The sequence below is a fragment of the Chiloscyllium plagiosum genome, unplaced genomic scaffold, assembly GCF_037043375.1.
Source record: "Chiloscyllium plagiosum isolate Xiang-an unplaced genomic scaffold, Cpla_swu_hap1 HiC_scaffold_17, whole genome shotgun sequence".
Lineage (NCBI taxonomy): Eukaryota > Metazoa > Chordata > Chondrichthyes > Orectolobiformes > Hemiscylliidae > Chiloscyllium > Chiloscyllium plagiosum.
The window spans coordinates 65,568,463-65,581,356 of NW_028270155.1; the positions used below are offsets into that span (position 1 = coordinate 65,568,463).

The 12,894-nt window shown below is 37.9% G+C and overlaps 1 protein-coding gene across 6 annotated transcripts in view; it reads left to right on the top strand.

The window, feature by feature from the left end:
* The window catches only part of cbfb (core-binding factor subunit beta), a 90,397-nt gene that overhangs the window by 47,878 nt on the left and 29,625 nt on the right, over nucleotides 1–12,894 (top strand). The window lies entirely within an intron of this gene.

Sequence of the window (12,894 nt, forward strand, 5' to 3'; positions counted from 1 at the left end):
TCCCCTAGTACCACCCCCGTTGACGGTGAAGGCGAAAAGATCATTGCTAACGGCTCTACAATTTCCTCTCTTGCTTCCCACATAATCCTAGGATATATCCCATCAGGCCCAGGGGACTTGTCTATCCTCAAATATTTCAAAATGCCCAACACATCTTCCTTCCTAACAAGTTCTGCTTATTCACATTCCTGATCTCATTGCTGTCGTACATTTGTTATGCCATATAATGATAGCAATAAAGGTCCCTTGAAATACACTCATTGCTATAAAATGTAATCTCGTTAATAATTAAGCAATCTAGTATGTTTTAGTGTGTTCCAAAGTTTTACAGCCAACAGATTGTAATTGAAAGTGAACTTACTTGGTAAATGTGGCAGACTCTTTGTACAGAGCAGTCTCACAAGTAGCAAGGATGAATGGTATCTAGCATGCTGAGGACTTACTGTTAATTTTGAATAATGTTGCAAACCCTTTTGTTCACTTTTGTTCACTTTTGTACAACCTTTTGGTTAAGTAATTGAACTGCATGTTTTGCTTCCTGTTCCCAATCTTTCCAATAGAATTATTTCTTCCTGAAGTATTTTTGAGGCGCTTGTTTTAGGTTTGGTTGATTACTTCTACTTCACTGCCTTTTGCAATTCAATTTTTTACTCTTTACCCTTTCAGTCTTCACCTTTTCTCTGTATTCATTTTTAAAAATAACACCCAATTATCTTATGTACGTTTCTTTTAGGAAAATTGAATTTTACTCAACTTGCCTTCATTTAGAGGTCCTGGTGAGTCTGACTACTTATAGTGAAACTATAGTCATGTCCGTGTTCTGCAAGACATGAGTTGTTTTACCCGTCCTCTCAACTTCTAATTTAGCTCAGATCTGCCAGGCTTTCCTATTGTACAGTAGCCAATTTGTCCAGTACTGGCCGCTGATAAAGCAGATCCCAGGGTAAGAATTTCCCTTCCTTATCAAAAAGAAATCTGGGGTGGCAGCTAGAAAATGCAATAAAACAAAATGACCAGAAATCCTATGTTGTAGACAGATTTCTGGGATTAGATATTACTCCACCTAAGGGCTGAAAAAAGAAATCTGCCGCAGACATAGTCTATTTAGCTTTTTATACATTCTGCTAAGGTGCCTATGGTGAAGAATAAAGGTTGCTTGAATCAAGTTACCAGGCTGTCCCAAGATTTAGAGGTTCCACGTGTAATGGATGGATTTAGTTCACTTTTTCTTGCTGTCCTTAGACTTGGAAGAATTTCAGCATTAGTTCTAGTATATCTGTCATGTTTTAGATGATTTAAAGCAAGCTCAGTAAAAGTACACTTTCCTCCTCCTTCCTTGAACTTCCTGATGACTCTGAGTCAGGAGCAGGTGGGGACAGTGTAGGATGCAGTGAAGATTGCTGTGGTCTGTTAGTACATGAATGGTCAGATTCATGTGACTGAGCAAGAGCGATGAGTCAGAGCTTAGTTTCTACATAGGAATGTAGATCTCTGAAAGACTCTTTTGGGGATTTATGATTTGGGGGAGGGCAGACTAGTTGTCTGTGGTCTCTGCCATTTCCTGTTGGTGTGGATTTGCTGGACGTTGCTGTGACTGCACTGATTCATGGTCTCCAATTACAGAAGCTGTGGGAGGGCATGGTTACTACTGCTACCTTCCTACCAAAACCAGAAACGCACTTCATGAAGATAAAAGCAAGATTCTGAGTCGTAAGAAGAGAGAGAAGGTTTAACATGTGGTCAAGCAGGAGTCCAAGGTTGACCAGTTGCTGTGGATCAAGGAACAGCATCTGGCAAATGTTATGACATATAGCTGAGGGAGCAAAATCCTATGTTGTATAACTAAGCATTCTGAGAGAGCTTCATCCTAAGGAGCAGGCATATATGTGCTTGCATGACTGAAATTAAATTCTTCCATAGAAGCAAAAGCACTGGTAATAAAAATGTTTTAACTTGGGAGTGGCCTCAAGTCTTGAGAGGTGCTATAGAAATGCATGTCTTTAATTTCAAAGCTAAATATTAGAATTGACCATATTAATTTCCTTGCTGCAAATGACTTGCATTGCATTTGATATGTAAAAGTGAATTGTTTAGTACAGAAGAGATTTACTGCACTCTCGTGCTTGAACCTCTTTTGTTTTTGCCAACTTGCGGTCAACAAAGAACTTGCAATTTTTCAAGCATCTAACAATTTAACCATCTGAAATAATCAGGTACTTTTTTTTCTTCAGTTTTATTTGGGGAAAGGACAGAAGTTTTAATAACCGGTTTGAGGAAGAATAAGTTCATATAAAATCAGAAACCCATTCTTACTCCCCCCACTTCCAATTTTAACCTTTGGAAGCTCATCAGGATGAGGGGAATAGATGAGCCCTTGATATACCTAAAAGTTTGACATTTTATTTTTATAAATGAAAAGTTTTATTTTCATTTTGCTGTTGGCTGGTTTTATTGGACTCCAGAAACTTGAAGGGAGGCAGGTATGACTCTTTCAAGTAGTGTGCTTCTTGATCATTATTTGCATAGTCCTTCCTCCCTGTTTTCTCACCCCACCATCACCCTCTCCTTGCCACTTCCTCCCCTCCAATCTCGCCCATGAGCGTGTGCGTGCGCACACTGCTTCTCTCTTCCAGAAGAAAGATGGTTAGTTCCTAATTTTGACTTGCAATTAAGTGCCACTGCTTAAAATTTAGAAAGACCTCAGTTTTCCACGCCCTGTAATCTCTATTGTAAATGTCAAGACCATCCTTTGTACTAAGTGTCCTCTATATTGGGTGCATTGGAAATAATGAGAAATTAAAGGGAAAGTCAAAGCTCTAAAAGATTCTCTTTGGGGGATGGTGCAAAAAGACATCACTTCTGGAGGAAGTGTGAGGTTTAACGGTTTGTGTCAGACGATTCTCCTCAAGCGAGACTGATTTCTTTTAAAATAAGATTGGACTGTTGTAGTGGAGGCGTGATGTTAGAGAAAGATTGGGATAAATGGATAATTTAAGCAATATTTTGTGTATAGACATTAAGGTAGTGTATGGAAAGAAAAATTTAGCAACTGATGGCTGTGCAGGCAGCTTGAAGGTGACCACAGTATACAGGAAGTCATGAGGACAAAAGTCCAGGTCAGCTGACGTGTAGTTTGCATCCAGTAAAATGTAACTCCTTGAAGGGGATTTTCTTTCACATAATTTTGTGACAAAGTTTCTGTATAGAAATGAGACTCTTGCCCTGACATTTTTTTCCAACTAATTAAGTAGAGAAATTTTGTTAGAGGAGAAACTGATAAGAAACTTGGAGTGTTAAACTGCAGATGAGTTTCCTGAGACATACAACCAGTTGTGTGCTATATTTATTTTGTTCCCTATGTGCTCCAGAAAACAAAATCCATATACTGATGTTCTGATGAGAGATTTTTTTGTTGTCCATGTTAATTGTTTATGCACATAACTAGAATTGTCTAAAATAACTACATTGTTCATAAATCCTTCTACTGGAGGCTAGCATGTTGTTAAAACTGGTATATTGAGAGGTGTTGTCTGGTATTCTTGATTCAAGTTCTTTCACATCCTTTTGTGATTTATGTTATCATTATTACCTGCAGTTTCATCATTGACAAAGTTGCTCTAAAGGAGCCAAGTCCTGGAACTTTAAGTATTTTCATAGGTCACATCCGCCTACATCTTATATCACAAGGTAAAATTGGAGCCTATGAAAGTATCTATAGTGTAGGAAAAATTCATGACTGGAGTGTGATTGTCGCATCAAAGATTTCATCAAATTTTTTTTCATTTTCAGTCTTAACATTGCATTGTGCTTTGGAGCCACATGGATTAAGGCAAACTATAACACTCCTGTGTTGCTTGCAGTTAATGTATAACTTGAAGAAAGATATTTCCAGCATTTTCTGTTTATTTCAGGAAAGGCTTATGTTGGGGAAGTGAAACCCTGATGTGTGGTCTCTTCTGTTGGCACTGTTGTGTTTAAATTTGAACAAGTTGCATTCCAAAAGCAATGTGAACTTGCTTTTAATAGCAACATTCCATGACCTGTGTCAGCAAATTGAAACAATTACCGTAAAGTGCAGTAAGTCAAGCTAGCAAAAAAGACAGCCCCATTTTTTTTAGGCTCCAAAAATAATGTTTTTGTATATATACTAAATGCATAGGTCTCTGTTTTCATGCCTGCCTCCCACCCAGGAAAGTTGTTCTCTGTGGCTTAGCCCTCTATCAAAAATATATTGACTAATTATCATATTGTTTTAAAGCCAGAAGTGACATGCCACCATGTTATAGTCCCAACAGGTTTATTTGAAATCACAAGTTTTCGGAGCACTGCTCCTTCGTTACGTCATTGGACTATAACCTGGTATTGTGTGACTTCTGACTTTGTCCACCCCAGTCCAACACTGGCACCTCCACAGTATTGCTGTTTGTGAAGCATGCTGTGGAAAATATTGGCATATTTTCTGCATTTTAACAATGGCTATGTTTCAGAGGTAGTTCATTGGCTCTGAAATTTACTGAGCTGTCCTGAGGTTGTGCAATATGCTACATAAATGCAAATCCTTCTTTCCAATTTTTAAACAAGAATGTGGTATGTGAAAATTTAGTGCCAGGGTAGGTACAGCTAAGCAAATTAACTGATGATGGAAGGCAGTGAGAGTTATTTATTCTTCCTTTAAGACTTCACCATATTGATTTAAATTGAAAAAAAATGAGTAACTAGGACCCTGAAATAATAAAAGAAATTTAATTAGGATGATTAACTGAGCCAAAAAATTACCTGAAAGAAATCCTAACTAAATCTATCTGATCAAATCTTTTTTAGAATGTGAACCATGATAACCTTTTTTCATTCCCATGTGCCTTGACTTGTATTACAAAAGAGAATAATTTTTGTGTCATAACAGCAAATGTGGGAATCTGTAGTCCGTGAGTCTCCCAGATGGATACCTCATGGGAAATAACAATGTCTTGAGTCACTCCAGCTCTGAATTACTAAAATGAAGCACAAGTTTAAAAAGACTCCAAAACATATGGCCTATCTGGACTATACTCCAGAGCAGAGTCACACCACACAGAGGAGATGAGTATTATTATGTGACTGTAGTCAGTATAGTGATGGATCGTTAGTTGAAGCAAGGAGGAAGGAGCCACAGAATCCAACCTTCTCAATTGGAATGATGCACCTATAAGTTGTGGAAATAAGGAAGATTTCTATGCAAGACATATGGGATTCAAACTACACAAGAGTGTTGTACAAATTCACTTTCGCATCCATGGAAAATCAGTGATAAGTGTGACCAATGGCAAAAATTCAGTCCTTTGTATGCGAGCTAGAGGTCAAGAAATTTTGATCGCAGGATTGCAGTATGCTTGGCAGAGAAATGAAATTTGACCTCAAAGTTTTTACTGAACCCTAAGCCTTCAGTAATTTTAATTTTACCCACTTTTTCAAATGATGCCCATGTAATTCTCTTTTGTAATTTTTTTCTACCACATGCTCCCTATTTTAATGTCGTCAACAAACTTCATGCATTTGCATCTCTTTAATTACAATGTTCAAATACTTAGGGAACCTACTTCAGCTTTTCGAGTAAGATATTTGTGCTTCCAAGAGAGAGAGTTGCCTTTATTCAGTCCAAAGAATGAAGAACATAATGTACGCTGGCAATTCAGTGCATGTACTGAGAGAGCTCAGCATTCCAGAAGAATACACTTTCATATAATATGTTGAACCAGTCCCTCATTTGCTTGGTTGAGTTGACCCCAGTAACCTCCTAGCAGTTTCAAGAAGACGTGCAGGAAGCCTGTAATTTTGCTTAAACCTATCCCTCAATAGATTAACTAGTAATTTGCCTTGCAGCCATTGGCATTCATTTCACCAACTCCATCTCCAGAAGGAAATCTTAGAGAAACTAATACAGAAGGTAATGCCAGTACATGGTGTATGTAACAAAGGGGAGAGGAGCCGTGAAAGTCAATCTGTGATTCTCAAGAAAATCTGAGCATTTTATTTTTAATAAAATGTTTTTAACTCTGAAGATAGGACTTAAAACTGTTAAAGTGAAGACAGTTTACATAAACTTTCATTCTTAGAGATAAAATGGCTGAAAGGGTGATTGAACTGACGTATTTAAAATGATTTTAAAGTTGTTAGTTTTATTCAACTTTTTTCTCCTTTATTGTGGAATGAAGTTAAAACTTGGGTTATTCAGGGATAAAACCATGATTTTGAACAAATCACCAAATATCATCTTGACCTTCTGTGCTCTAAGAACAATCATAGTTCTTTGATCTCTATGCAAAATGAAGTCTCTCATACCTGCTTTTCTGCACCCTCTTTAAGCCTTGACATCCTCATTCAAGATGCTGCCTGGAATTGGGCACCTGAGATCTAACAAGTGTTTATGAAGATTTAGTATAACTACTCTTTCTTACTTGAATATTCTCTTTTGCTTTTAATAAAAGCAAAGACCGTGCTCTTAGCAGCCTTCTGATCTATCCTGCACTTTAAAGTTCATATATTGCTACAAGGTGTTTCCCATCTTGCACTCTTAACATTATGCTATTTTAGTTTTGCCTCTTCATTCTTCTCAAAATAATGTTTCATATTTGTGTTAAAGTGAAAATATATGCTGTGGTGCACAGTTGAGTTGAGATATGGTCATCACATGGGATACTACAATTATGACAATATCAGAATCCATGTTTAGGGCATAAAAGCCTTTTGTAATTCAACTTTGCAGACCATGCAAGTGCTCAAAAAAAGAGGTGATAGCAAAGAAAATCCTTCACCATAGAGAATAATTGAATTGAGGGTTGAAAGATCTGATGATGTTGGTGAGGCCACTTTCGAGTGCTTCATACAGTTCTGCTTTTGGAAGGATCTCATTAAATTAGAGAGGTTGTAGACTAGATTTGCAAGGATATTACCAGGATTGGAGGGTATGAGTTGCAAGGAGAGGCTGGATCGGCTGGGACATTTTTGACTGGAGCATAGGAGGTTGAGGGGTAACCTTTCATAGAAGTTTTACAATCAAGAGAGGCAGAGATAAGGTGAATACCATTCCAGAGACTTAATGGTTGGTTTAGTTCCTTTATCTGGCACCGTAGGTGGCCTCTTATTAAGCTAGCTAGCTAGCTAAATTACAGTTGCCCCATGGGTTGGGGGCAGTGGACCTCCTGGATATTAAAAGATATCAACTAAGTTCCCTTTTGTCTTTTGTTAGTGACTGGGCGTGTGAGGATCAGGCGTCAATATGGCTAGATATCGAGGCCTCTCAGACAAAATGTCCACTCATTAGCCTGTTCTTGAAGAAATGAAGACAGTTGCAAAATATTGTCATAACCCGATAATTAATTATTAATGCTGTCAAAGTGTGGAGGGCAATGTGACAGAGCGAGGATAACATTTCTAAAATGTCTTTTCTTAACCTGGCGTACCAACTACAGGGGTTTCAGCCAGGGATAATGGACCCCGGGTTTAAGCTTTGGACAGCTAGCGGAATCTCCTGTTTGGGTGATTTATTTGAAGGTGAAATAATGTCCTTTGACCAAATAACCCTTAAATATAGTTTAGCCAGCAGAGACCTTTTTCGTTTTATTCAGGTCAGGGATTTTATTCAAAAAGGGACCATGCTTTTGACTAACTGCTACAGATCTGTCACAGAGAAGAGGGTGCTTCATGCTTATAGTTCCCTTTATCATATGTTAGGGGGTGATCTTTGAGAAGATGCTGAGCGGCTTTGAGAGGTCTGGGAGAGAGAGCCAGGGGTTGAAATCTCTATGGACACGTGGGTAACTACCAGTACTCACTGTCATTGCCTGTGGTCTTGCCGCAGGCTCTGTACGTATTGGAGTGCTGTGGCTGGAGTAATAAAGGGGTTCTTGGGGATTGAAGCTAACAGGGACCCTATCTCTCTCCTCCTGGGCCTTTTAGATGCTCATGGGAAAACCTTTTTAATATTCTCATTTTGGTGCGAGGAAAAATATTCTCATGGGTTGGGTCTCTGAAAACCACCTGGGACTGTCAGGTTGGCATAGGCCAATCATGGAGCATACTATTTTGGACTTTCTTATGAATATGGTACACTGAAAAATTGCATTTTTTAAAAATAAGATATGACTGCCTTTTTGGAACATCTGGATGTAGATTTATCTGCCATCTTAATTATGGCTTTTGTGTAGCCATGACAATCTGATTTCGTGAACTTGATGGTCTCAAAGGAGGAATTTCAAATTTATGTGTAATACTCTATGCTCTCGGAGGTTGGGAACTAATGTTTTGTTGTGCTGAGCTTTATTTATTTGTGTTTGTATTTGTTTGTTAATTTATCTGATTTGATCATCTTCCACATGAGTACAGTTGTGCTTTGTTAGTGTTGTTCTTTTGTGCTCTTTGTTTTATGAGAGAGTAGTGTTGTTTTTGTTGGTTTATTGTTGTAATTTTGTAATTTTTTAACAAATCTTTTTCTTTCAATAAAAATATATATTAAAAAAAAGTGAACACCAAAGGTTTTTTCCCCCCATAGACGGGGGGCATTCAAAACTAGAGAGCATAATTTTAAGGTGAGAGGAAATTTAAAAAGGAACCTGAGGGGTAACCATTTCACACAGGGTGGTTTGTATGTGGAATGAACTGCCAGAGGAAGTGGTAGATGCAGGTACACTTACAACAGTTTAAAGACATTTGGACAGTTACATGTCTAGGAAAAATTTAAACGGATATGGGCTAAATGCAGGCAAATAGGATTAGTTTAGTTTGAGAATATTAGTCAGTATGCATGAGTTGGACCAAAGCGGCTGTTTCCATGCTCTTTGACTCTACAGCTACAGAGTTATGGTGGACTTCAATTATTTTAATATGTACTGTCCTGGGATAATACTATAAAGGGAATTGAAGGAGAAAAGTTGCTTAAGTATGTAAAAGTGAACTTTTGATCATTTTTTCCAGCCCAATGAAAATGGAAACACTTGGATTTAGTTATGGGAAATGAACTGGGGCAGCGTTTGGTGACTTATCATAATGGAGGAGAAAGTGAGGACTGCAGATGCTGGAGGTCAGATCTGAAAATGTGTTGCTGGAAAAGCGCAGCAGGTCAGACAGCATCCAAGGAACAGGAGAATCAACGTTTCGGCAGGGCTTATGCCCGAAACGTCGATTCTCCTGTTCCTTGGATGCTGCCTGACCTGCTGCACTTTTCCAGCAATACATTTTCAGCTCTGACATCATAATATCAACTTTCGAATAATTCTGGAATAATGCCAGGTGTATTGGAGCTGCGTTTTTTGAAAAAAAATTACATTTGGATTGAAATTAAAGATTCCTGGAAATACAGTAAGTGAAGCATTGGAAACCTTCACAGGGAAGATGTTTTGGGTATAGAATAGACCACTTCTCTTTATATAATAGCAAAACAATGCAGATGCTGGGAACCTGAAATAAAAGCAGAAAATAAGAGAGAAACTAAGGCCTGGCAATGTCTGTGGAGAAAGAAAGAGTTAACTTCTGAAATCCAGAATGACTCCCCTTCTGAACTGAAAGCAGGTAGAAAACTGGTGGTTTTTAACACATTGGGTAAAGGTGGGAAGGGCAAGTGGAACAGAAGGGAAGGTTAGAGATCACAGGTGTCACAGAGCAAAAGAAAAAGGGCAATGATTATAGAGAAGAGAGGGCCAGAATAGTCTTTAATACAAGGCGTTAATGAAGAATACAGTTGGTTCTGATATAACACAACAGTAGTTCTGTTTTCGTTCCATCTCAAATTATAAGTCGTGTAATAGCTGGGCCATTTAAACCAATGGGACCGGAATCGGTAAGGAAAGTTTGCGTTCTACACAACAGTCTAAATTCTTCAATCATGTTAAAGCCAATTCACTTTGAAAAAATACATGTTTTGGTAGAACAGACTGTATAGGTCAACACCAGAAAGCAGATAATGGGTGGGAGAGAAGGCAGGGAAACAAAATGAAGGACTCAGTTCATGATCTGAAATTATGGAACTTTGAGTCTAGGAGTTGTTAATTGCCTCAACAGAAATTGGGGTGTGTTCCTCCAGCTGGAGTTGGATTTAATTGGAACATTGGCTCACATTTTCTAAGCTAGGACTGTTGCAATGAGGCCAATCCACTTGAGGACAGGAAAGGCAGTTAAAGCTTAATGAGGTTAAAACAAGACTTGAAAAGAGGTTTTTGGTTATAAACTATGTTGTATACTAGAGACCAAGCTGAACATAGATGGTACAGAGAAGATCTAAAAAGAATAAGGGGTTAAAACATTTGATCTTCGTAAAGTACAGGATACTGCTAATGTAGTAAAAACATGGCTATAGTACTATTGGATAAGATACAGATAACATACATAGGTTGGTAGGACTCATAGTAGAAAGGTAATTCAGTCCATCTGGGATGTTTCTTAAACCATGCTGAGTTCCTCTTGCAGCCAGCATAAACTGAGTGGACTAAATAGACTTTCTGAACTGGAAGTAAAGGTGGAATCTACAGATACTCTTGACTGAAATATTCCAGTCCTAATTAGTTATGAGGAATCTCTCAATCCTGTGAAAGAAAAATTTCCCCTTATCTCTCTCCTAAAAAGGTGAACCCTAATTTTATAATAGTTCCCTGTAGTTTGGACTATACCAGAAGAGTAAATGTCATTTCTACATCTAGCCTGTCAAGATATTTGGCATCTGCTACACTACAAACACACTATCCCTCACCGCTCTAAAATGCAGTGGAAATGAGCCCAGCCTGTCCAATCTATTTTCAAAAGATATTCCACTTATTCCAGGTATCTACTAAGTCTCTTCTGAACTGCCTCCAATACATTACCTCCTTCCTTAAATAAGAAAACCGAAACTGCGCGTGGTATTAGAGGCACTTTTTAATTATTCATTTGACACAATAAGGGCATCACTGGTTAGGCCAACACTTAATGCCCACCCCTTATTGCCCAGGGGATTGTTGAGGGCCAGCTACATTGCTGTGAGTCTGCAGTCACATGTAAGCCACTCCAGATAGGAATGGCAGTTTCCTTTCCTAAAGGACATTAGTGAACCAGTTGGGTTTTTCTGACAATCAACAGTGGTTTCATAGTCATCATTAGACTCTTAATTCCAGTTTTTTTTAAACATTCAATTCAATTACCACCATCTGCCATGGTGGAATTTGAACCTGGATCCCCAGAACATTACCTGGGTCTCTGGATTAACAGTCCAGTGGTAATACCACTAGGACATCCCTTCCCCCAAATTGTGGTGGTCATTGCTGTGCTCTTGGCAATGTATAATATGAACACAACATCCCTGCTTTTGTGTTCAATTTCTTTTGTTTTGAACCATCTTAATCACTTGGTGTATTGCATGCTCTTTGTGACTTGTGCACTAGAACATTTGATTCCCCTGCACCTGTATCCTGAATTGTGTAGCTATTCTGATTTTAAATAACACTATTCTATTGTTCTTACTATCAAAATATGAACAACTTCACATCTTATCACGTTATACTATATCTGCCGGATTTTCTTGTATACTGTCTCAACTTATTTATATCAGCTTGCATCCTTGTAACAACATTTACACAGCATACTTTCCTTCCTATCTTGGTGTCATCAGCAAATTCGACCACCACATGTTCAATCTTCTCATTTATGGCCTGATATCAATAGTTGAGGACCCAGCATAGACCCCTGAAGGACTTTGTTTATCATATCATATTAATTAAAAATGACCCACTTGTGCCTACTGCAGATTTAGTCAGTCCCCTAACCACATTAGTATATTACTCTGTGAGCTTCTAGTTTGTACAATAACCTTTTGTAAGGCATTATCAAATGCCTTCTGGCAATCCAAAGTACAATTCATCAACGGGCTCACCTATATCTACACCACATTTACTCCTTCACCAATTTCCAGTAAATTGGTTAAAGATATTTTCCCATTCATAAAACCATCCAGATTATCTTGGGTTTTTCTAAGTGCTGTTCTATTTCCCTAAGACAGATATCAAGCTAGCTCTCCTTTAGATTTCTGTTCTGTCTTGCTCCTTCCTTGAATAGCAAGCTTATATTTGGTGCTTTCCAGTGCATTGGGACCTTTCTAGAATTTATTTAAATTAACACTGTTTAATTCATTAGCCATTTCTTTGAAGACCTTAAGTGTGCATGATACTTAAATTTTTCACACAATACACTTACTAGCAAATTGACAACAGCAATAATTAATTGTTTAAAAGATTGTAAAGCACCCAAAAAACAAATTTAATTGGAAAAGGTTGTTTGTCAGACTGAAGGAAGATATATAGTGATAGTCCCCAAGGATTGGGATAGGCCACTATTATTGTTATGTATATTAATAACCTGGATTTGGGTATACAGTATATAATTTCAGTTCTCAGGGAGACAGAATTTGGAAATGTAGTTATCAACGCGGTTGATTGCAACAGAGTTATGAACTCTGACAGAAGGGCATATAACGTACAAATAGCAGAATGTGATATGGTGTGCAGAAGCTTTTCTTGACTCTGTTCAAAGCTGGAATGATTTTTTTGTTTAGGGGAGGCAAAATCTTTAGATCACTCATGTAATATTCCGAAGCTTTGATAGTGGGAGCCATGGGTTTGTCATATAATTAGATCATCCAAAATCTTTTCCGATCTGTCTTTGTGAAACAGAGTTATGGCATCTTATTCAAGTAACTTCTGAAAGATTATTTTTATTTGAAAATTCACTTCAGGTGGTGAGCAATCAGGTATGAATCCATAAACTATTATACTGTCTTTTTTCCATTTGGTTGTAAAATGCCATAGATGCATTATTACACAAAATTTGAATAGCCTAAAATTTTACGGAACTTGATTAAATAATCCAAGTCTTAGGCAATCAACTGATCTACTGGCC